The sequence below is a fragment of the Crocodylus siamensis genome, chromosome 4 (genome assembly GCF_052110815.1).
Source record: "Crocodylus siamensis isolate JL-2025a chromosome 4, ASM5211081v1, whole genome shotgun sequence".
In the NCBI taxonomy this organism is placed as follows: Eukaryota; Metazoa; Chordata; order Crocodylia; family Crocodylidae; genus Crocodylus; species Crocodylus siamensis.
In genome coordinates this window covers 51,165,032-51,190,805 of record NC_143398.1, presented here as the reverse complement: position 1 = coordinate 51,190,805, position 25,774 = coordinate 51,165,032, and the positions used below count along the sequence as shown (strand labels likewise).

The window sequence follows — 25,774 nt, the reverse complement described above, 5'->3', positions numbered from 1 at the left end:
CAAATTATAGATAGAAAACAAATCATACACTAAAAATCAAAAATCTACTATAACATATTTTAATTTTATTTCAAAAAATATTTTTCGGCCTGATTTCATAGATTTCATAGACATCAGGGCTGGAAGGGACCTCGAGAGATCATCAAGTCCAGCCCCCTGCCCAAAGGGCAGGAAGTCAGCTGGGGTCATAGGATCCCAGCAAGATAAGCATCCAATTTACTCTTGAAGGTGTTCAATGTAGGTGCTTGAACCACCTCCGCTGGCAGACTGTTTCAGACCTTGGGGGCTTGGACAGTAAAGAAATTCTTCCTTATGTCCAGCCTGAAACGGTCTTGCAGGAGTTTGTGACCGTTCGACCTAGTCATCCCTTGGGGCGCTCTGGTGAACAAATGTTCCCCCAGATCCTGGTGGTCACCCCTGATAAACTTAATAGGTGGCCATCAGATCACCCCTGAGCCTACGCTTTTCCATGCTAAAGAGTCCCATGTCTCTCAGCCTGTCATCGTAAGATCTGTTTTCCTGACCTCTGATCATGCGCGTGGCTCTCCTCTGGACTCTCTCAAGCTTCTCCACATCCTTTTTGAATTGTGGAGCCCAAAACTCCAGCAGTACTCCAGCTGCGGCCTCACCAAGGCCGAGTACAAGGGGAGAATGACGTCCCGGGATTTGCTCGAGAAGCATCTATGGATGCAAGCCAGCGTTTTGGTCGCTTTACTAGCCGCAGCATCGCATTGCAGGCTCATGTTCATCTTGTGGTCAATGATGACCCCCAAGTCTCTTTCTTCTGTAGTGCTAGCCAGCGTAGCACTGCCGAGCCTATAAGGATGCTGCAGGTTTTTCCTCCCAAGGTGGAGAACCTTGCATTTTTCGGTGTTAAACACCATCAGGTTCTCATCTGCCCATTTGCTGAGCTTGTCCAGGTCAGCCTGGATCACCCGCCTATCTCCTGGCGTGGATGCTTTGCCCCAAAGTTTGGTGTCATCGGCAAACTTGGCCAGTCCACTCCTGACTCCATTGTCCACAACATTAATGAAGATGTTGAACAGTATGGGTCCCAGGACAGAGCCTTGAGGGACCCCACTGGTCACAGGGCACCACGATGAGTGACTGCCATCAATTACAACCCTCTGGGTCTGACCACGGAGCCAATTTCCAAGCCAGTGGATCGTGGTGGAGCCAAGGCCACAACTGGGCAGTTTGGCCAAGAGGTGATCATGGGATGCCAGATCAAAAGCTTTTTTGAAGTCAAGATATATGACATCAATCTCTTCTCCCTCGTCCAGGTGATAGATCACCTGGTCATAGAAGGAAATGAGATTGGTCAAACAAGACCTACCCGCAACAAACCCGTGCTGGCTGTCCCTTAGAATGTTAGCCTGGGCCAGTCCCTCAAGGATGGCCTCCTTAATAAACTTTTCTAAGATCTTCCCCAGGATACAAGTCAGGCTAATGGGCCTGTAGTTAGCCGGATCCACTCTCCTCCCTTTCTTGAAGATCGGCACCACATTGGCTTTCTTCCAGTCTTCCGGCGCTACACCAGAGCGCCAGGAGTTTTCAAAGATCCATGCCAGGGGCTGGGCTATGACGCTCGCCAGCTCCTTGAGTACCCTGGGGTGCAGATTGTCAGGGCTGGCTGACTTGAAGGTATCCAGCTTCTCAAGATGTTCCTTCATGAGGTCAGCATTTATGGAGGGTAGGGGATCCCCAACACCCGGATCTCCCTGTCCCATAGCAGGCATGGGCGTCCCATGGGACTGATGAAAGACTGATGCAAAGTACCTATTTAATAGGTTGGCTTTTTCCTGGGCGTCAGTTGTCAGTTGCCCCATCTGGTTTAGCAGGGGTCCAACGTTGCCCTTGCTTTTCCTCCGGCTCCCCACATATGCTTTTTGAGTAATGTATGTAGAGGCGATTGCATAATAGCTCAAAATAAAGTCTTACTCTTGTATGTTGTGTGTGTGAGGGGATGCAGGGTGCATGTGGAGTGTGAGTGTGTGGGGGAGTGTGGGGAGATGGGTGTGTGCATGTGTGTGGGGAGCTGCCCACGTGCTAGGTTCTGGGACCCAGCCAGGGGTAGGTGGAGGTAAGAAGTGGGGGGCAGGAGGCGCATGCAGCAGAGCTCACCCAGGCAGTGCAGTGCAACCTCCAACCCATCCAACCCATGGCTTCCCCCATGGCACTCTGCATGGGGCTGAGCCCTGCCTGTTCCCACCCCAGGCAGCCTGCATCATGGTCTTGCCTGCACCTGCTCCATACAGTCCAATGGCACTGCCCTGGGTCAGCTCTGACCCTGGTTTCAGCCAGCATGCACAGCTTCCTGGTTGGGCAGCTCCCACTGCTGCTATAGCCACCTGGGTACAGCTTGGCTCCCCGCACCTCCACTGGCTCCTCCTCCTCCTGCCTTTGCTGCACCACTCCAGGCAATAGGTAGTGCAGAGAAGTGGCAGCAGCTGTGGGGTTGTGGGCCAGGTACCACAGAACCAGCCAGCTTGGGGAAAAACTGCAACCGGACAGCTCCTGCCCCAGCATGCAGGGCTCCATCTCTAGCTCCCAGCTGCCATCCACCCACTCGGCCACCTGTAGGTAGATGCTAATTAGGCCAGGCAGGGGCTGGGGCAGTGCCATCAGTGGGTGTGGGAGGGAATGTGCCACAGGTTGCCCCAGGTGGGAACAGGTGAGGCTCAACCCAGGGCTCGATTAACCCTTTAGTGGGCCCTAGGCAAACAAACTCATAGGCCCATACTTAATACTATATATTTATATTATTATAATTATTGAGTGAAAAAAGTATGTAAAATAAGCACAACTGGGTCCCTTCTTCACTTAGGGCCCTAGCCATGTGCCTAGTTTGCCTATGCATTAATCTGGCCCTGGCTCAAGCCCATGAAAAGTGCTGCAGGGGCAGCCATGGGCCAAATACAGTCAATTGGCAGACCAGATCCAGCCTGTGGGCAATATTTTGCCTCTGCTTTTCAGGCTGGCTGGGGCCATCCCTTCTGGTTTTGGGAAATGGGCTTGGAAGTCCCTCTCCAAGTCCAGTGGAGGTCCCAATCTCCTAGGTCAAGGGATCTTTAACCTGGCTGGGGGGACAGCACCAGTTGGCATTTCCTGAGTACCCTGCCTTGTCTGGCTTTCTGCTTCTGGGGCTGGTCTTGGGTCTCAAGGGATGTGTCTATATGTGGTATTACTGTACATGAATAAACTGTGGAGCTTATTACTCCAGAGTTTATTGCTCCTGGGCAAGCTGTTTGAACATGTGCCCAGAAGCAATAAGCTCTTCAATTTATTCATGCACAGCTTGTGGAGCTGGGTTGGAGCTGTCCAGCTGGCAAGACGTCCTGGGCAACCACAGTATCAACATGCTCGTGCACAAGGGAGCTTCAGTTCAGGGCTAGCCAGCAGGCACCCCTGTACTGAAGCACCCTTGTGCCCCAGCCAGCCCTTCCAGTGTCTGCACATGTGCTGCTAAGGAGTTTTTTACTTCGCAGTAGGACAGTACTTATATTTACAAATACTATCTTGCTGCACAGTTTATTAGTTTCCTGTGCCCTAATAGGAATGCACGTATATACAGCATGACATTTACCATGCAGCTAATTAGTCTACTGCAGAATAAACATCCCGTGTAGATGCACCCAAGGTGTTAGGTCTTCTCAGGATTATGCCCTCCACAGGGTTCTGCTGTCAGGTATTGATTCATCAGGCAAACTACTTCTGCCATGGTCTCAGGCTGATGCTGCAATACTCGGTTCCTACCCCAGGGGTCAGTATTTGGATAAACTGCTACCAGAGAATTACTGCTCCACCTGCTTTACTGTATTAGTGCTGGCTCAAGCTGATGACAATACCAGTCCTTCAGCCATTGGGCAATGAGACTGGGTTGGTCTCCAGGCATCTAGTACTCCTTGCAAAAGTGCTGTCTGAAAGTCTCCTATGAAATGTCAGGGATGTCTAGTATCAGTTTTCACCTCCTGGTAGTCACAAGCTATCTCTGCACTGAGACCCTGATAGGCCATCTGGGCCATCTGTGACAGGTACAGAGACAGGATAGTGCCCACTGCTCCAGAGGCCAACAGCTGTCACCATCTCAGATATCTCTAAATATGCCTTGGAGTCATCAGGCAGTCCCAGTCTTGGTCAGCTGGATGGGAATGCTCTGGCTTGTGGCAGCTGGCTTGGGACATGCCATTGGTGCAGGTGACCATAATAAAACATCTGTCTGTTGCACTAGCTGCTACAGCTGCTCTTGGTCCTGAACTGCAAGGTCCTTAATTAGTTGCTGCGGTTGGACAGCCATTCATTTCAGCAGTATTCTCATCTCCATGGTGGAGGCACTGTCTGGGATTCACATCTACTCTGCCCTGTCTAAACCCCTTTTGTAGCAGGGGTCAGGATCACTAAACTGCCTGCGTTTTCCACCAAAAGATATGTAACAGGGCACCAGGGCAGCTCCTCAGTAGGGTCCAGGAGCTCAGGAGAAGGGCAGAGAGTTGGACCAGGAAGTCCAAGAGCCCAAAGAGGGGCAAAATGTGGGATCAGGAGGTCTGAGAGCCTGGACGAAGGCCAAATATCTTGGAGTGAGACCAGGTGACATCAAGGAGAGAACACCTGAGAGGCTTGGAATCTGGTGCAGGGCCGGTTTGGAGCCACGAAATTAGCCCAGAAGGCACTGACCCCAGACACCTGGGGGTCATTACAGTAAGACCAGGGCAGTCTCCCTTAATTAAATAACCATGTTACAGCAAGGTTTGATGGGTGAAAAGCAGAATTCCCAAAGAGAAGGGTAGAAAAAAACTTTTTTGGCCTCCAAGGGCTTCATGGCCACTTCTGGAGATGGTGCCCTGTGACATAATCCTCCAGCATCCCAAGGTGTTTTGCTTCCAGCACCCTCAGGGACAGAGTGTGTCATTTCTTGGATTACTCTTCTCCCAGCCAAACAAGGAGAAGAACATGTCCCATTCACAATCCCCATATTGTACTGCAGCAAGACATAGGCTGACCCTGAGCAGTCCGGGTCAGACAATCCAGGCTGCCCTGTGCACTACTGTCATCTGCCTCCAGGCAAACTGAGGGAGCCTGCAGAGCACACTGTGAGATGCATCCATCGGAGCACTCTGGCTACACAGTATCAGCACTGCAAGGTCTCTGTTTTTCAGGGGCTCAGCATTTGAATCTCTGTTTTGGTGTCCCTGTAAGTTTTTTTCTACCAGGAAGACAAACCTAGGAAAATTCTTCCAAATCATTTGAACATGTATACACAGCTACTGTCAACCATATCCTGTTTCACCATAGTCAATTTTCCCATCATATATCTGGGTTTTCAAACAATAAAAGAGAGAGAAAACATTTTTAAACTAGTTAAATGTAAAATTGCCAACATTTACTGGGAAAGGTCAGGGGCAGGTGTAGTGTATGAAATTGCTTTTTACTCTCTCTCACTCTCTCTGAAACTGACCGCTTTCTCTTTAAAAACTATAATTGTTATACATGAAGTTCACTTCATAAAGCAGTAGGTGGCAGCAATGCAAACTACTTATGCACGCTACCAATATATTAATATAACTTATTTACCACTGAGCAAGGCAGTCATTGAGATGACAGTGAGTGACAGGAAAATTATTTTTATAACTGTAAAAATGGAAGCCTAGTTCATATATTTACAGTTACAGTAAAAGTAAAAAATGTAAAATGCTGTAGAAGCTATTGGATTTTCAGAACTGGAAACTCAAAGTAAAGGTACCATTTTTTTAATGTTCACATTCCAAAGATCAAGGAAAAGAAGAATCTATACTTACAGTTGCTGGAGTGAAGAGTTTCTCACATTACTATGCCTGAAAATGCTGTCCATATTCCTAAATCTTCCGGATGTGCAGCAAAACAGATTTGATTTCTGAGCTGAGAAAAACAGAGATATGATTTGTATTAATGACTGAGTAAAGAGAACTCCTGGACTAACCTGTTTATGCAGCTGCATTTATAAAATATGATAAGAAAAATGGTCCTGTTTATGGAAATATTTAAATTGAAACATGATAAATAAACGTTCCCTACAAGTTAAAGTACCACTAGACCCCTGATATCAATATTCCATGGCAGCTACTGATGAAGAGAAATCCTGATGTCCCTTACTAAGGATGGAAAAAAAAGTGTGGCTACCTTGCTGTTATGGTGAAGTACGTAGATGGAAAGATAACCTTTCATTCAGTATAAAGAACTAATTAACTTTTTTACGTTACCAAGCAGCTAAAACAGTGGAAGCCTCCATCCCAAAAACAGGCACATGTAACTAACTGAAATAAAGGAATATGTTTTGCCATCCGTGGCAATTTTGGATGGTTTGGGTAAGGCCAAAGGAACATGGCAAAATGGTAGGCCTGAAGTCACTGTGGTGGAGCACCTTTGGGGTGCTCGCCACGTGGCAGGGACTGCAGTACGCTGGGGCAGAGCCCAGCAGGGGAGGCAGCCAAGTGAAGCCCCACCCGCAGATCTCATTCCCAGAGGGGAGGTGTGTGGCAGAGCACCTTTGGGAGTACTTACCACTTGAGGGCTCTCATAGGCTCTGAGGGGAACTTGCTTTGGAGGAGCAGCAGGGGAAACCTCCCCAGGTACCATTTTAAGGGGAGAGGTGTGTGGCAAGACACTGTTGGTGCCTGCCACTTTAAGGCGTAAGCCAAGCAGCCAGCAGGTGCCTGATTGCAGCAGGCATTTTAGATTCAGGGCTGCCTATATAAGCAGAGCATTTTGCTGCTGGCAGAGCAGACAGTAACATTGTCTGGCTATGAGGCTTCATGTATCATCCTGGAGGTAAGGGCAGGAGCTGTAGGGGATGGTTTGGAGGCTCCTGGTCCTGGGCATGACCTAAAACTGCATCCTGCCGGAAGTGGATGGCCTGGTGGGGCTCTCAGTGGCATGGGAGCCCCAAGGAAATGCTAGACCAGTTATCACCCCGGTGAAAGGCAGGTAGGGGCACCTTAACCCTAGCCCTCACCTTTGGGTGGGTTTGTGAAACATCAGAGGTAGTTGGGGCCAGGCACTGCTATGACCACCTGAGCCCTGTAGGGTGCAAGGCCCCGAGGAAAGAGAGTGGGGGCCAGGCATGGCTATGGCCACCTGAGGCCCCTGGGGAAGGAAGCCCTGTGCCCCCAAGTAAGGGGGTGGTGTGGAGCCCCAAGCGAGAGGGCAGAAATGAGTAGCCCCAGTGAAGGAGGCAGTGTGGAGCCCCAAGTGAAGGGGACAAAGATTAGGAACCCCGGTGAAGGGGAGGAAGACCACAGGGCTAAGAGCCCAGTATGTTCATATGCATATAGAGCACAAAGACATGCTGCTCCAGGTGGGGAGTGAGAGTTCCTGTGAGACCCTGGAACACCAGTTGTGGTGTGAACTACCCCAGCTCCCACAACCAGGTGGGTCCCCTGTTAGTAGGGTCCAGAAGGCAGACCCCAGAGAGAGAGTGGGGCTAGGCTGGCAGAGCCCTGATATAGAGTGCCCTCAACTGGTCAATAGGGCCAGGGGCCCACAGCAAGGGACACCCAGAGCTGAGGGCCTGGGGTCCCTACTGGCCTCGGAGGTGAGGCCAGGGCCTGTGTGGCCAAAGGTCCCAAGGGGACCGTGCCCAAGAAGGAAAATGGTTTCACAGAGCTAAACAGCCCGAATGAAGGTGGGGTAGGCCACCTGAATGGAGGGATCTTAGAGGGTCCTGATTGGAGGATTCTAGAGCCCAGCGTCGGGCTGGTGAGATTAACACCAGTGGATGCCATCTGTGAGGCATGAGCTGTGGTGTAGGGGAGGTATGGAGCCGCAGGTAGCTTCCCCCGGCATCGGGGCACGAATGGGCAGCCTCCTGCCTTAACATCCTAATTAATTAAGAACAAGGTGTGGCAGGAAAGTCAGATGGGTGGCATGTCCAAAGGCAAGTGGGGAACCTAGCTTTGTGGCTAGGTGGGGAGCCCCAGTTTGCCACAGTCATCCTTAAGTTTTGGATGACAGCAACGTAGATTTTTGTAACTGTGGTAAATGGCATGTCAATAGAATATATGATGTAAACAACAGGCCAGGTTATGCAAATGATAAGCTCTACAATTCAAATTAGGCAAGAAAGACATAAGAGGAAATGGCTTGCTAAAAGGCCTTAGCCTATGTTTTGGCTCCAAAAGTTTTATTGATAAACAAGCAGTTGCCTTGCTCACTTTTAAATGAGTAATATGAATAAATGTAGTGTGCCCCAAGTAGCTTACACTGCTGCAAAATTGTGTATTGCAAAATCATGTATAAAGTATATATGTACATGCTATAGTCTCAATTATGCTGATAATAAGTGAATTATGTAACCTTGAATAGTTTTCCACTCTGCTCAGTTTCAGGGCAATGAGGAAAAAATAATTTCTTATCCTCAGAAATTTAAGTTTCACAAGGACACCGATTTTTGACCAATACCTTTAAGCATCAGTCACAGAATTTCATAGATTTCATAGACGTTTGGCTGGAAGGGGACCCTGGAGGATCATCGAGTCCAGCCCCCCGCCCAGGGGCAGGAAGTCGTCAGGAATCATAGGATCCCAGCAAGATAAGCATCCAAATGTGTTTTTGAAGGTGTTCAAAGTGGGCGCTTGAACCGCTTCAGGTGGCAGTCTGTTCCAAACCTTGGGGACTTGGACAGTGAAGAAGTTCTTTCTTATGTCCAGCCTGAACAGGTCACAGTGGAGTTTGTGACCGTTCGATCTTGTCATCCCTTGTGGGGCTCTGGTGAACAGTCGTTCCCCCAGATCCTGATGAGCACCCCGATAAGCTTATAGGTGGCCACCAGATCACCCCTGAACCTGCGCTTTTCCAGGCTGAATAGCCCCATTGCTCTCAGCCTCTCATCATAAGGTCTGTTTTCCTGCCCTCCAATCATACGCGTGGCTCTGCTCTGCACCCTCCCAAGCTTCTCCACATCCTTTTTGAATTGCGGAGCTCAAAACTGGATGCAGTACTCCAGCTGCGGCCTCACCAAGACCAAGTACAATGAGAGAATGACGTCCCGGGATCTGCTTGAGAAGCATCTATGGATGCAAGCCAGCGTTTTGCTCGCTTTACTAGCTGCAGCATCACACTGAAGGCTCATGTTCATCCTGTGGTCAACCATGACTCCCAAGTCCTTTTCATCTGTAGAGCTAACCAGCGTAGCACTACCGAGCCTATATGCGTGGTGCAGGTTTTTCCTCCCAAGGTAGAGAAGTTTAAGGCTGGAAGGGACCTCAGGAGATCATCAGGTCCAGCCCCCTGCTCTGGGCAGAAAAGACTGCTGGGGTCAAAAAACCCCTTCAAGGTGTGCGTCCAGTCTCCTTTTGAAGATCGCCAGGGTAGGTGCCCACACCCCTCTGCAAGTCTATTCCAGAGTCATTTGCCTTCAGCCAGTTCCCAAGAACCCTAAGAACACTATGACATTTAAACTAGCTGATCAGAAGACATTTTCTTTTTCTTTTTTTTCCTGTGGCTTTGCTGGAAAAAACACTGATAAACACAAACATCACCCTGTCAGATCCTCTACTTATATGAATCTTGCATGTGAAACGTAGCTTACAGTTATTTTAGTGGGTAGTCACCTGGTAAAGAAGCAGGAAACCGATCTCCACTGACTGCACCTAAAACGCACTACTGCATACTTAGCCCAGGGAAATAAGACATGCACACCAGAAGCAGGGCCTTTATGGAGTTCCTAGTGTTCTCTAGTTTTCTTTCAGACTAATCTCATGTATACATACTCTATTACCCACTATTCTTGGTCTAGATGTCCAGGAGGTTGAAAGATGTCCTGGGCATCTAGAGTATAGTTAAGTATTATTGTCTGGGTGAAATCATTCTTATTAGTAGCTGCATTGAAGAGACTATTTAGGTCTCTAGTCTACATGTACATATTGCTTTTCTCTTCCTCCTCATTTCCAGCTACTTTAAAAGGAGCAAAATCTACATTCAGTACGTTCCTGCAACTGCTGTAGGTACATTTTCCCATCAGATATGAAAGGGTTAGTTGTGCAGGAGGCTGTATGAAGTTGTAAACTTAAAATACAATTCATTGAATGGTGACATTCACATCCCTGCTCTGGTTCTGTATCCAGTGACAGGAGAATTCTCCAGTACAGGAAGTAAAAAAAAGAATGGCTGGCTGTCCTGTAAAGACTCCCTCACAAACCCAGGTATAGGGGGCATGCTGGTAGGGTGGCTATGGCTAGACACTGTGGAGATTTTAAGTAGCAATCTGGAGAAGTGGCCACAGTTTAGACAGCTCTTAAGGTATTTTGAAGCCCAAGATCAGCTCAGAACCAGGAAGGGGAAATTGCTACTTGAAGTCATCATGGCTCCACCAGTCTCTGATCTGCAAGGTCTGTTTTGTGCTATTAGATGGAACACAAATAGGGTCCCATCTAACGATTCTATTCATATTAAACACATGGTTAACAAGACTCAAGAACATTTAGCCATGGTGTCTAGTTAGAAAACTGGCTAGCTCTGGCCAGCTAAAGCAAATATATGGACTATGGGCTGGATCCATCCTGTGGAGCTGCTCCATCTGCTCTGCTGAGCCAGGGAATTTGGCATGTGATAGTGGGGGGGGGTGGCCTGACACAGAACCTAGGGCCCTGGGGAAATGGCCACTGGTATCAGGGGGCAAGCAAGGGCTGATCCCAAACAGCCTTTCCTAGCTCTGCTGTTTGGCTTGTGCCCATGTAACAAAACCCTCAGTGTTTGGGGGTGTTTGTTTGTTTGTTTTGTACTTAAATACATTCCCTCCCTTCTCCAACCATTTCTGACTTGCTCTTTGCCCTCTCTATTCCTTATAAGTAGTTGTGATAAGTCATAGCTAAGAACATAGGATAAACTCACCATTACTCTAACAAGCCCCTTTTATATTGTCCATGTATCATTGTAAGTAGTGTCCTGTTATTTTGGTATTGATTTGTATTGGTTTATATTGTATTCCCATTATGTTTTGTATTGATACTATATGATTTAGACCTGTTTCTGTAAGCTAGCCAAAGTAATGTGACGTCTCCATTTTGTGTCCCCTGCCCAGGCATACCCTATTGTAATTGTGTTGTAACTGTGACTCATACCTACCCCTTCCATGTAAACTGGGTGAATTAAAGTAAATGAGAGTACTTGAGACATAATAGTAGCAGACCTAAAAATAGCTCTAACTGAGTGACCAGACCATCAGCTTAATGACTGGACCACCAACTTAATGACTCTCCCACCTCCTTGCATTGACTCTCCCTAAAACCACAGACCTCCTCCTAGAACCAGAGACAGAACTCAATATTTAAAAGATAAAGACCTTCCAAAAAACCAGCAAAACGGAACCAAAAAACAGAATAGAAACCAGCAACTCCATCATTGTATCCCATCGGAACTATGAGGACACCTGGAATTGCACGTCTTCGTCTGAGCAGGACTGGCCCTTGCATGTCCTCCCCACTGGAGTCACAAGTAGCCTACCCATATAAAAGGGGTGGTAGAGTGTGACCCCCTTGGGATGCCCTCTCCATCCAGACCAGCATTACACCATGCCACCTATCCACCCAGAGGTCCTGCCAGCAACCCCCCTCTAGACAACACCTCACTGGAGAAGATCCCAAATGACCATCGATGATTGACTCACAGCCTGAATAGGTAGCTATCACCCACATCTTCCCTTGACTTCAGTCTCTCTACTAAGCTGTTTCTCCCCTGCTACCATTGTGTGAGGGCATAAGTGTAAGTGTGTGTGCAGAAACCAATAATTTGTAATCCGAATATTGTGTTACCCCTTTTCTGTCTAATAAAACAGTTATTTGGAACCCCGAGTTGGGTTTTGTCTTACTGTGGTCCTGGTCCTGGTCCTGGTCCAATCTGTGCTCCCTGCCCCTGCGTGTCTCTGTCGCCTCCTACACCCCCATTTCTCTGCTGCCTCAGCCCCCAGCTTCCTTCCCCTCCTGGCCCTTCATCCTTCTCTCTCTCTCTCTCTCTCTCCAAGCATCCCCCAAGCACTGCTGCCCGAGTGTGTGTTTGTGTATGGATATGTGTGCGGACCAATAATTTTCATATGCATATTTTATGTGTTTATAATTTTGTGTCATGCCCTGCTGTCTAATAATGAGATCCCAAGCATTGATCTGGCACATCAAGTCAACACCCATTTGTCTGTCTTCACCATGGCCAGTGGCTGCCTGACTGCTGCAGTGGTTAGCACCCTATGCCAGATCCGGCCTACGAGAATCCCTGCAGTACAGATCCAACACCCTGAGCTAAGGGGACCTCTCTTTATAGTTAGTAATGAAATCTCCAAAAATCACTGTAAATCTTCTTATTACAAAAATAAGGCTCTCTTCTTCTTCCTTATTTGAGAAACCCAGTAATCTGACATTAATAGCCACTATTTGGGTTTTCCACATCTCTATTTTTCTCACAATTACTTTATGCTCTTTAGTCCTAATCCTAATTCTGCTGAGGTAGATTGATCCCACACAAGTTAGCAAACCTCTGAGTATGGCCTTTTAATAACACTGGCAGTAGGAGTGGCTAGATGCAGTCCAACTGGTTAAGTATATTATTCTGAGGTGGAAGGATCTTGGCTATGTTACTGGTTGCTACTATTCTATTTAGTGAGACACTTCACATAATACAAAACTAACTTATTTCCACTTCTGTTTTCTGTTACTGTATATGTAACTGTATTCACTGGAAGTGTTTTTGTATGGCATTTTAACCTTTCTTGGGAACTTTTGGATGATTCTTCCTCTCCATTTCCTAAGAAAATATTTAATTTCAATCAGAAATTAATTCTGTGCAGGTGATGGAGGGGGTCTTTCTGTTTGAGGACAAACATTATGTATGAGAAAGGTCCATGTTTTTGAATTTGGAAAGCATTTTCACACTGAATCTCAGTTAAGGCAGTGTTTTCAAGAGGCAGCACCTTGTGCAGGAAAAAGTGAACAACTAGACTGGGATATCTCCCACAGTTAGGCTACCATATCCAATGAGACCAGTCAAATTGAAATCAACATAGACACATACCCTTTCCTCTGCTTTTCTTTCTTTCTTTTCTGAAATCTACTATTCTTTTCTATTGCTTAAGATTCACTCATTTGACATATTCATATTGACAATAAGATATTAGCTGTTTGTTACCCAGAAAAGTTCCCCAAATCTAACTATTTACTTTCAAAATGAAATAGATAATGTGTAACAGAATACTTTGGGTTACTTACCAATTTTCAGGTTAATATCTCATTTGGATGATCTACCAAAAAACAATGTTTTTAGCACAAGTATGATAAGTCCAGTTCCTGCCTGAGACAGGGGCCCATCCCTGGGGCTGGTCATGGTGTCTGCCAGCTCACCTGTCTAGGGCAGTCTGCGCTGACTCACCCACCACACCATGATGTATCAAAACGAGATGGAAAAAAATGCAGGAGGCTACCCGTTTAATTGATGCCAAGGCAAAATACACAGCTCTGACCTCCCTTTTACCATGCCCCATGCCTCACAGATGGCATCCAAAATGACTTCCAACTCCCCCAGCCCCATTGCTAGGCCACACTTGGCCTCTGGTCCAAACCTGACCTCAGGCATCCTTAGCCATACCTTGGCCAGGCCTCTGGCCCAACTTGGCCTCAGGTGTCCTTAGATGTGCCTGGGCCACCTGCCCCTCTCTGGGGCCTCTATTCTACCCCTGCCTGGAGCCTCTACTCGCACACACTCTGAGCTCCTCACCTCTCATTAAGCTCCTAGCCCCTCACATTCTGCCCCTTCACTGGGTTCACTACTCTGCCACCTCACTGGGGATTCTGGGCCTTGTACCTGTTGGGCCTGAGGTGTCTGTCTATGTGCCTGGACCCCACTCTTGGCCTCCCACTAGGCCTCAGTCTTATTCAGACCCCTGTGTTGTTGCTCAAGCCAGGTGCTTTTCTCTCAGGGCATGCTCCCCTAGCACTTCTCCACAGGGCTACCCATAAGTCAGCGGGGGCTGAGGTTTTGCAGTGCCCCATACTCACCTTTCACTAGGGAGGTACTGGTGTGGCATTTCCTGAGGACTGATCCACCACAGGCAGCCCCACTACACCATCCTACCCCATCAGGGTGTAGTTTTAGGTTGTGCCCTAGGACTAACTGCAGAGCTACCTGCTCTTGTCTTACTCCTCCCTCACTGGGCTTCTTGATGTTCCTCCTGGGCTGGTCACTTCTGGGCACTCCATTCCAGCCTCCATCCTACAACAGGCCACATCTCTCAGGCCCCTTACAGGATACCTCCCATTTGGTGGCTGAACTTCAGCCTCTTTCTTACCAGCCTGCTTGTTTGCTGACCTCTTATCCTCTCTCAGCAGTGGTTCACATCCATTGAAGGACCTTCGGCCTTTTTTAGGCTTTGGCCCTGCCTCTGGGTCAGTCAAGGTGCCAGCAGCTCTCCACAGCCCTGGCCTACCCTTGACAGTAGGCTTACTTGTCCTTTGTCCTGTTGACTCTGGCCCCATGCGTAGGGATCATTCTGGAAGCAGCTGACCTTCTCCCTCAGCAGTGATCCCCTCTGGGCCCCACCATAAAGCAGTCCTGTCAGGATGGGCTTGCCTAGAGCCCCAGGGATCTTATATAAAGCTACTGTTTACTACACTGGGCTCATCTGAGCCCCTGGCCTCACTACCAGTTCTAACCAGGGGCTAAATTAGCTCCTCAGTTTGCCCACAAACTCTAAGGTCTTAAGCAGGCAGCAGAGCAGACTGCAGATAACAGCAGACCCGATCAGGGAGTCACATGGCAACCAGGAGGCTGCCTGATTGGAGGAGGGCTTGGCTGCTTGAGTATAAGACAAGGCCCAGGGAACAGGGCCAGCAGTTGCTGCTGGGATGGTATGGAGGTAACTTCTCTCAGTGGGAGATTTGCTGTTCCCAGGAACATTCTGGAAGTCAGGGTAGGACCTGTGGGGAAAGAGGAGGTTTCTAGGAACCCAGTGGGTGTCCCAAGCCCCGAGGAAGTGGCTGTGGGCCTAGAGCGGTGGAGAGGCCAGCCTAGTAAGAGAGAGAGGCGGTGCACACAAGGGCCTACGGAAGAGCCAAGTCAGCCTAGGGAAGGGGCTTTTAGCAGCAGGCACCCAAAGGTGTTCCACTACACTGCCCAACACCTGGAATTTGGAATTCAATTTCTTCAGGTTTCATCCTGAAGGAGTGCTGATGAATGCTTTGAGAGTGCTGGGATGATTCAAGTATGTGGATGCTGGGCATATTTTCAGTAAATAAAAGTAAACTAAGGCATCGGACACAGGAGGCCAGTGAACTGGCAGGAATACTGCCCAGTCATGAATCAGTATCTGGTTCTGAGAGGTATTACTCTTACACGTACATTTCAGTGTCTGTACCTGGCTGCCTGTATTCTTTCTAAGTGGAAGTCTTAAGTGCATTTAAATGAGTCACTCTTCTTGGTTAGCAGCTGGAAATCCTAGAAATGATAGCTATGCATAGCATGTGCATTTACTAGATTGCATGAGACCTATGCTGGGGCCACATACTATTTCCTCTTCTTTCACATCTGCTTTGGACCTTACTTACTGTTACATTTTAATTTTGATATAAAGGTTCTTCAAAGTGCTGGACAAGGTACATATTTCTCTACTGTCTACACAGTTACTGAGGAAATGCTCAGTACTGAGTATAGGCAGGCAAGGTTCTATGGGTAAATCCTCTATCTGTTATTAGAACAACTAAAATAGTTGAAAGAATTCTTCTTTGCAAGCTCTTGGGTACAAATATTTTTCATCAGGCTGAGACGCTTCCTCTGCCTGACAAAGGGTGTTTGTACCTGAAAGCTTGCAAAGAAAAATTATTTCAACTATTTTAGTTGCTTTAATAACAGATAGGCAGACAAATTTTTTGGGTAAATCCTCTATGTCATTACACCAACATGGCTACAACTTGTTCCCAGTACTGAGCATGAAGAACTTGTCTTTTTCTTTTATTCATGCTCATCAGTATTCAGAATTTAAAAACTTTACATATCAATAAATGCAACTATCACTTTGGAAATGATCATATATTTGGCTGAGTGACAGTCTTAAACTTAACTTTGTAATTCGCCATCAAACGTATTCCAAAATTCCAGGGAATATCCTAAGCATCAGTGGGCAAAAACACAGTGCGTAGCAACAAAGTTTGGTGTCCGGGGTAAAGCCTGCCCGCCGTCACCCCGCACATATCTGGGGGGCACATCTCCTCCCCAATGCTTGCCTGGGAGGGCATGCAGTGGTGGGAGCTGCCCTTCCCCCATCCCCATGCCCCTCCAAATGAGCCGCTCATGGCTCTGTCCCATGCCCTGCCCTGGCTGGGCAGCACCTGCTGGCACTCCTTCACTTCAGTGCCCACACCCTGCTTGCCCCCCACCCTTGCTATGGCACTACAAAAATATATTGATTTTGATGAAAATCAGAAAACTGAAACAAAGCCCCCTGACATTTGCTTAGCAGAGCCAGCAGCATCAACTATCTCTAGACATCAAAGAACTAGTTGATAGCATCTTCCAGCATAATATCCCTGTAAGCAGGTTGCTTGGTCTGCTGGCTTTGGCAGGTGGGTTCACTCCCTGAGGAGCTCCTCAGCCACTCCTCCTAACACAAAACAAATAGACAAGAAAGTAAATAAAAAACCCCAAATCCCGATGCCTGTTATGGGCACTCAGAGAGGAACCCTTTTGGCTCTAGCCCCAGCACAGCAACCTGGCCCCTCACTAGAGCAGGCAGTTCTAGTCACAGCTGACACCTTCCCGTCAAACTGTTTCTTCACGATCCCCCTTTCTGCTCTCCTTTCTGGGTTTTTAAGCTCCCCATGAGTCATTCCCTTACTGGCAGCTCCCCCACAACTGCAACTACTCAACACGAATGGCAGCCCACACTTCAGGGAACAGACCATGTAGTTACAATCCCTATCTCAACTCTGCTTGGCCTCCCAATATAGTGTTATTTCCTCAATAGAAAAAGAAGAAATAAGGCAGGAATAGGGAGCAAGGGAAAAAGGCATCTAGGAGGAGGTAACTGAGTGGCTTGACACAAGGAAGGAAGAAAATAGGGACCCTGACATAGTGGGGGAGAACAGATGGGAACTGACAGAAGCTATGGCATGTGGAAAGGGAAATGGGGGACCACACAGAGTCCTTAACAGAGGGAGAAAGGTGGTCCCTTATGTGGGAGAAAGTTGGGAAACACACACAGAGCCCCATGCATGAAGGTCATGGTAGTAACTTGCAAGGAGTCCCTGAAAGAGAGGCGGATGGAATATGGGACCTTGTGTGGGAGAGAATGGAGGAATACAAGAAACTACTAGTCCATGCCACAAGTTTGGCTGACAGAAGCAACCAAGCATGGGATTCTCTAGTTAATTTTATTTCACTATTTAGATTTATGCAGAATTAAAGGTACCTATCTACCCTCTTGACATGCAATAAAAGTTTCATTGATTACAACTAAACTGCATCAGTGTGTTGCATGTAATGCCCAACCAGAAATCCAAGTAAACTAGCAGTTGAAGCAATCTTCCTGCTCAACATTAACCACTCATACATATCTGGCTTCCTATTTCAAATGCTTAGTAATGAAGAAGGAAAGACAAGCTTTTCCATTTGCCTTGAGAGTCAACAGATTCAGGTAATTTTGACTAAGGGGAAACAGAGTTCCAAAGCTGACAAGCCTGCATAAAAATCATCCTGCACAACACCTCCCCCCCACATTCTCCAGTTTGCTTATGCGTGTCAGGCTGCAACTTGAGCATTTCTACTGATATCAGCTGCTGCGGCATAGCTCTGAATAAGAGCCAATCTTTCAAACAAGCAGCATTAGTTCCAGTAAATGAATGTGGATGTCTGGCACTACATTATGTCTGATAACAGTGTTATCATCAAGCTTTCCTCTATTTATAGGCTAAATATGTGGCAAATTTCAGCATTCATGAAATTTATAGCACATGGTAAATCTTTAGTTAGGCTGAAGAAGATAGCGATTAATTCAAAAGGTGAAAGGTAAGGAAGGAACTTAAATAGGAGATAACAGAGTGTGCTAAAAGGGAGAGGTGTCAGACTGGAAGGAGGTTACTTGTGATATTTTGCAAAGATCAGTTTTGGGGCCAATCTTATTTAATATATTTACTAATGATGTTGGCACAAAATTAGAAGCATACTAATTGAATTTGCTGCTGAAAAAAGTTAGGAAACATTAGCAATACAGAGGAGGACTGGACTATCATCCGACAAGGACTGAATGACTTTGAGGACCGGAATAATTCAAAGATGACATTTAATAATGCAAAATGCAAGATCATGTACTTTGAGACTAATTATAATATTTCTGCTATAACCTGGGAGCTTATCAGTTAGAAGTGACAAAGGAAGAAAAAGACATCACTGGATGACTATGAGCCACCAACGTAAGTTGGCTTCTGAAAAAAACAAATGCAATCTTTGAATTATCAGGTGAGGAATTTCCAGAAAGAAAGCATTAATGCCATTGTACAAGGCATTGATAAGACCTCATCTGGAATACTGTGAACAATTTTGGTCATCTAATGTTCAAAAAGGATAAAGTTGCACTGGAACAGATACAGAGAAAGGCTATTAGGATGCCCAAGGGTATGGACAGCCTATACTAGAGAGGATACTAAAATTTTGGCTTGCTCGGCCTAGCAAAATTAAGTGAAGACAGGATAACACTGCTCTCTAAAAGATGTCAGGTGGGTAGACATATCCAGAGGGAAAAGAAATAAAAGGCTAAATTGGTGCAAGAACAAATAGATGTAAATTGATCATGAATACATTTTGGTTGCTAATTAAGAAGAAAAGGTTTCTCAGCATGAAAGAAGTGAAGATCTGGAGCAGACTTTCAATAGGAGTAGTGGGACAAGAAACCTAACTAGTTGTAAGATGGGGCTTCAATATTTTATGAATGGTATTCTAATGATATGGTTGCCTGTCATAGCAGGGAGCCGGAATCAATGACCCAATAGATCAATGATCCATCTGATGGATGAAACAATGACACTAAGATGTGGGGGGATGTGGGTACACTAGATGGGAAGAACAATCGGACCTAGACAGGTTGCAGGGGTGGGCAGATGAGAATAGGATGGGATTCAACACCGACAAGTGCAAACTGATGCACCTGGGGAGGAACAACCGGCACCATACCTACAGGCTGGGGAACTCCCTTCTCGTCAGTACAGAGGCAGAAAGGATCTTGAGGTCATCATTGATGCCAAGATGAACATGGGCCAGCAGTGTGGGGATGCAGTCAGGAAGGCCAACCGCACTTTGTCATGCATCCACAGATGCACCTCAAGCAGGTCCAAGGAGGTGATACCCCCGCTCTACACAGCAATGGTCAGGCTGCAGCTGGAGTACTGCATCCAGTTCTGGATGCCGCACTTCAAGAGGGATGTGGACAACACGGAGAGGGTCCACAGGAGGGCCACTCACATGATCAGGGGACAGCAGGGCAGACCCTACAAGGAGAGGCTACAGGATCTGAACCTGTTCAGCCTCCACAAGAGAAGGCTGAGGGGAGATCTAGTGGCCTGTTACAAATTAGTCAGAGGGGACCAGCAGGCATTGGGGGAGTCCCTGTTCTCCCAAGAACTACCCAGAGTGACCAGGAATAACAGTCACAAGCTGGCAGAAGGTAGATTTAGGCTAGATATCAGGAGGCGCTACTTCACTGTCAGGGCGGCTAGGATCTGGAACCAACTTCCAAGAGAAGTGGTGCTGGCTCCTACCCTTTAAGAGGGGGTCTTTAAGAGGAGGCTAGATGTACACTTTGGTGGGGTCATTTGACCCCAGTACTCTTTCCTGCCATGGCAGGGGGTCGGACTTGATGATCTGCTCAGGTCCCTTCCAACCCTAGAAACTATAATGGAAAAATCACTGTTGAAGGATAGGTAAATCTGGACAGTGGCTGGGTCATTTGGTCCCAAAGGTCTTCAAAGTCTGAAACAAACATAAAGCTGGAAGACTGATGTCACTGCACCTGTGTCTGCAAAGATCACATAAACAGCACAGGTTGTAGCAAGAAAGTCTGACAGACTTCTAGAAGAGGGCTTGCAGTATAAGGAAGGGAGCTTTGGGGCAGAGTGCTGTCTGTAAAGAGTCTTGGAAATGTGAGCACAGGAAACTTTCCCCTGCTGCTTGATTCCTACTGTGTTCAAGGAAACAGGCCCTTCTGCATTTTCAATGTAAATAAACAGGATTGTATCAGAAAAGTACTGGACTTGGCCATCCAGCTCCTTCTTCTATCAGAAAGAACTTGCAAGACACTGAATAGTGGTTAATTATTTGCAAAGGGTGCAATATGTATGATGTACACATGCATTGTGTATAAAGTATAATGCAATATATTTTCAACATCTTACTATTTTGGGAGGGGGAAGGGATTATTAGCAATTTTCAGGTTTAAATTTTAAATCAAAAAATCTACAAAAAATAACTCTCTGAAGTTTTGTAGTAGAGTGATAATACAGTATTTCCTAATAACTGCGAAATTTGTACTTCAGTAATCACAGGGCTTCATTTTGCAGAGATACAGATGTGCACATTTCTCTCTACAGAGGCTTCTCTGTGAAGTTATCATGGAAAGCTGAGTACTAAACACAAGCAATCTGGCATTCTTCCATATAAATAAACACCGCTTAGTAAGGACAAGGGTCTAATAAATCCACAAAAGCAAGAAACTTCTGAGTTTTAAGATGATCCCTCCAACCACTATTTTCATTCAGAGACTCTGTTTACATCCTGCTAGCTCTAAACACCACCACAGTGGCTGACATTAGGAAACCAGCAATTGCAAAACAGGCTGAACAGCAAAGTGAAGAAAGACATTTGATAGCAATGTATCTACAAGTCTTTAAGGGGCAGGAAATATATGTTTTTACAACACCACTTTATAAAAGCACCAACATTTATTGCTCAAAGTTATTTGCTGCTTAAGGTGGCCCTACAAGGAATCTTAAGTCATACAACCAGAAAAAGGCATTTCTTTATGCTTTCCTGCCTCTCCCCACCCGAACCCCATATGTTCATTCTCAATCAATATCATTAATGAGCAACGGGATATATTAAAACAGAAACTAGATCACACAAGGTCATCTAGCATGGTCCAGATAGTATTGATATACAAGAATCTAGTTGTCTTAAAGGAGCTCATTTCTTCTACTACCATCATCAAACCTACTATCCAGGGATCTCGTTCTGATACTCGCACCAGAGTATCTTTATGGCTACCCCTTGCACCGGGTGCTGCAGCACACTGCCTTCCTGTGCGGGGCAAAGAGTGGCTCAGGCCTCAGTAACCTGGACCAGAGCTCCGTCCCAGGTGAGTACGGACTGGGGGTGGACAGGACTGGAGCAGGTGCCTGTGTGGATGCAGGGGACTGTGTGTCTGTGTGTGGGGGGGGGGGGGGCGCTGCTCAGGAGGTGTAGGTCCCCCGCCTGTCCCCCCACATGACCCACAGCCCCCCTCAGCAGCAAGTGCCAACAGGGTGCTCAGGGCCCTCCTGGCACAGCTCCCCACCATGACATGAGGCAGCACAGTGAGGCCCCGAATGCCATCAGGCTGGGCTGGTTCCATGGAAGCAGAATCCAGACTGGCGCAACACATGGTCCCTGCAAGTAGTGCTGACTTCCGGGTGACAACCCAAGTGGCCCAGTCCTGCCCAAAGGCACATGGCCCCGTGTTATATAGTGCAGGCAGTGCCAGGTGGCCAGGGCCATGCTGTGCTGGCCCGCACCACCATGGTTGGGGGGTGTGCCAGGAGGGTCCCGAACGGACCAATGGCCGCTGCTGCTGCAGGGAGGCTGTACCCTATGGGGGGCATGTGTGTCCTGTAGGGGGGGCTGTCAGTGAACTGGGGGGGTGGGGGCTGCACCCGCTGGGGCAGCAGGGGACCCACCCCTCCTGAGCAGGTCCCCCACACCCACCATCTCCCCACAAATCCCACCCCCCCCCAAGCCACCCCCACAAACTCCTCACTAACATACCCAGATAAACCCCAACCCCCTGCACAAGCACCATACCACCCTAAACCTCACCCCAGAAACCCTACACCCACCCCACAAATCTCACCTCCTGAATGCTCAGCCAACCACATGGGATGGGACAGGACATGCTGGCAGGAGCTGCAGCTGCGGGGACAACTGCCACACTGCATTCCTGCCTCATACCCACACCAATCCTGGGACATGCAGCCGCAGCTTGAGGGGGCTCCTGGTCCCAGGAGCCACTTGTGGGGTGTGATGGGCTGAGGGGAGAGGTGGAGGTGGCAGCAGGTATGTGTCAGAGAGATATGCGGTCGGGGTGGGGGAGCTCTCTGGGTAGGAGAGACTGCCAGAGCCAGGCTTACAGCCCCCCTGCCCCCTAGAGCAGCCTGTGCAGACCAGCCTGGAAGGAAAGGGCCCAGCTCAGTCCCTGTTCCCCAGTTGAGGGTTTCCCAGAAACAGCATGGGTCAGGGAGCAGAAAAGCAAGGGCTGGCACCGCTCAGAGCCACGAAACAGAGGGTAGGACAGATGCAACTGAACTCATGTCCTGGTGATGGGACAGAGGTGTGGCTGAAAGAGAACTAGTGGGGGCAGGCAGGGGCTGTATGTTGGGAGTGAAGGGACTGAGGATTGGGGGGGTGAGTTGATTGTGAGGGGCAAGGGTAGGGGCAGGGCACTGGCATATCAGTACTGCTCAACGCTGCACATCCTGGTGAGCGAAAGGGGTAAGACCAGCTCTGATTTTTCTATGACAAAAAAACCCAAAAAGTAAATGCCAAGGTGTATAGATATTTAAAATCCATTTTATTATGATGATAGAGGCACTGGTAGGCTTCCAGTTTGCTTTAAATGTAAATATATCAATAAAACATTGCTCAACTGATCTCTCTCTATATAGTGCCATTTCATTTTAATAGCGAAAGAACACTATTTTGGGTATTTTAATGAGGAATTTGGGTTTCTTATCAAAGATTTTGCAATGTTTAAACAGGGAACACCAAGATCTCTGCTGGTGAGACAAGTGGTGTGACCCGGGAAGAGGAACCTGTCCAGGGCCAGCACTGGGACCCAGCTGGAAGGCAGATGAGGTGGCTGACCTCTTGGCCATTTGGTCCCAAGAGGACACACTTCAACAGTTCAAAGTGGGCCACTGCAAGGAGCACATCTTCTTGGTGATAGCTGCACAGATGGCAGAGTAGGGACACCCCATCTGGGTCTGGCAGGTGCACAGCCATGGGGCTGCGGGTCTAAGAGAACGGATGCTGTTGCAGGTGGCAGCTGGTCACAGTCAGACAGCAGCCCCCACTGCCAGACTGCTGCAGTGGGTAAAGGTTACAGGGACCACTCCAGGTTAGGGCTGCTTCAGCAGCGCAGCTGGCACAAGGGGTAGTGTCCCCAGATACCAACTGGCTGGGCCTCAGAAGCTCATAAGGGCAAGTAGCCCTGAACTGCTCGCCAGAGCAGGTTTTTATATTGCTGAGGCCAGCACCCCACAGCCTCTAGCTCCCCCTGGCTGAAGATCTAGGAGGAGCTGGGCAGGGTCAGTTTGCCCCAAGTGGCACAACTTACCCCATACCAGACACATGCGCTAAGGCAAAAAACTCTGGCACAAATTTGTGCCACTCCTGTTTGAGCTGCTGCAAGTGCATGAGCCTGCAGGTGTTTCCACGCCCTTTGTGTTTTGTTCTTGCCATTGTTAAAATGTGATTCAAATGCTCAGAGGATATAATGATTTTGACCACCATTTTTCATTGAAATTATGTATGCAAGAAAAGCAAGAAAGTTGATGGTTTTAACAGCTGATCTTTTCATCCTACCCCATGGTCACCTGTTCTCTTCAAAAGTATATGTCAAAAGTGGAGTCCAAATTCCATCTGAATCATGGTGCTAATCTGGTGGCATTCTTTCTAAAACACATATACTGAAAAACACATTGCTTATCATTAATTCTATCCTCATATACTGAAAAACACATTGCTTATCGTTATTGTCTTATTTAACTAAGGATAAGAGAAGGATTTCAGAGCACAGTCTGCCAGGCTAAAATGGCACTGGAGAGGTGCTGCTGGACCATTTCCCTCATAGAAAGCTGCAGAATTGATACCCAGCGTTCCATCACACATTTAACCAGTACTACTTTTATGACTTAATATGGACCTAATCCTCACAATGCTACACTTCTTTAATGAGAACTCATTCTAAGGAAGTTGTATCGTTCTCTGAACTTCCATACCATAATGACTGAAACACTTTCATATTCTTGCTTCTGCAGATTTATACTACTTCCCAAACTTCCTCTCTTGTTGTTCTGGTCTTATAGGACTGTAAATGAACAGAAATGAAGCTGCACAGTGCTTTTAACACAACTTTGGTTCCCAATCTGCAAGGATCCCCATTCATGTGCAGGCTTACAAAGTTTCCTAACAGCAGATGTGACACAGGTAAATAGCAAACAATCCTCCAAAGAACCACGGTTCCAACAGCAAACATATTAATTCTCAAAAAGTGGGGAAAAAAACAGTTAAAGTGAAATGTATTTATTTAATAAAAATGTGCAACTAAATAAGCCCCAGATACTTTTGTCATTCTTTTCCATAAGGCTTTATAGTTGTTTGAGTGTTAATACTTGGAAACGCAGGAGTGGAAAACTAACATTTACCTATTTATTAAAGGAACACAAATAATGTTCAAAGTTACCTTGTGGTAGTGCAAGAATGACCTTGTAGCTGTTACTGGGGAGCCATGAACACTCCTCACTCCTTGCTGTGCTGGTTGCATCAATGTAGTTCTTCTTCCAGATATTCTGATTTCAGAAGCAGGTCAGTCTGCATCAAAATGATCATCTTGTGAGAGAAACGATCGTAAGGGACAGTTTCAAGGCAGCAGAGATGCATAGCGCAGGGATCACACCCAATGCTAGTAAGGTGAACTTAGGGCTCCTCTACACCTTACAGGTATTGCTCAATTAACTGGTTAATTGCAGTTACCTTAAGATCATCTACACATGCAAAGTACCTAGCATATCATGCTCCAACCAGCTAGACCTAAAATTGTACTAACTTTTATAGCTGGTTGCTACTGAACTTTAATTTGCACAGGGGTTCACGAAATAAGCACCATGATCCACACTCCTGGGATTTCACACATCCCAAACCTGGGTGATCACGGCTGCTGTGTGATCCCTCAGGTGTGGGTGCATGGGGCCTCTCAACTGAGCTAGCTCCCAGCCTTGCAACCCCACTCCCCCTGCACTGGCAATAGGTGTGGTAGGATCTAACGTGGTACAGTCACTCCTCCTGCCATACACACATGGCATGGCAGGAGGCGTGATTGTGTGGATTGCACCTTAGATCCCATCATGCCTTTACCTGTATGTATAGCAGGGACCCAAGAATGAACAATGGTCACAGGATATGATTCAATTTTCCTGCTCCCTACTGAAATGACCAAGAAATCCTTATTTTAGAGGAATGGGTGGGAATACAGAAAACTGAACCTGATCTGTATAAAAAGGAGAGGTGCGAGTCTGGAACTTGCCTCAAGCCCTGAGGAGAAATTCTGAGGGCCCTCAGACCTCACCACCCAGTAGTGCGCATGTCTGTATTTTCTTTGCTGTATTTAGCTGCTCTTGTTAAAGTTGCCTCATTTATAATATCCCAATAAATCAGTGTATAGTTGCTTCTCTTGTACTTCTCTAGATAAAATAAAAGCTCCTAGTCACCCTGGATGTAACATGGAGGTGGTCCAGAAATTGTGCAAGGG

At 47.2% G+C, this 25,774-nt stretch overlaps 1 long non-coding RNA gene across 2 annotated transcripts in view; it reads right to left on the bottom strand.

The window, feature by feature from the left end:
* LOC149865718 (uncharacterized) overlaps positions 1 to 25,774 on the bottom strand; it is a 132,215-nt gene that overhangs the window by 94,752 nt on the left and 11,689 nt on the right. For both annotated transcript variants that reach the window (XR_016441752.1, XR_016441753.1), the window contains exons 2-3: positions 24,710 to 24,837; positions 5,796 to 5,895 (exon numbers count right to left, since the gene is read on the bottom strand). This is a non-coding gene — a long non-coding RNA (uncharacterized LOC149865718). The remainder of the gene's footprint in view (positions 1 to 5,795; positions 5,896 to 24,709; positions 24,838 to 25,774) is intronic.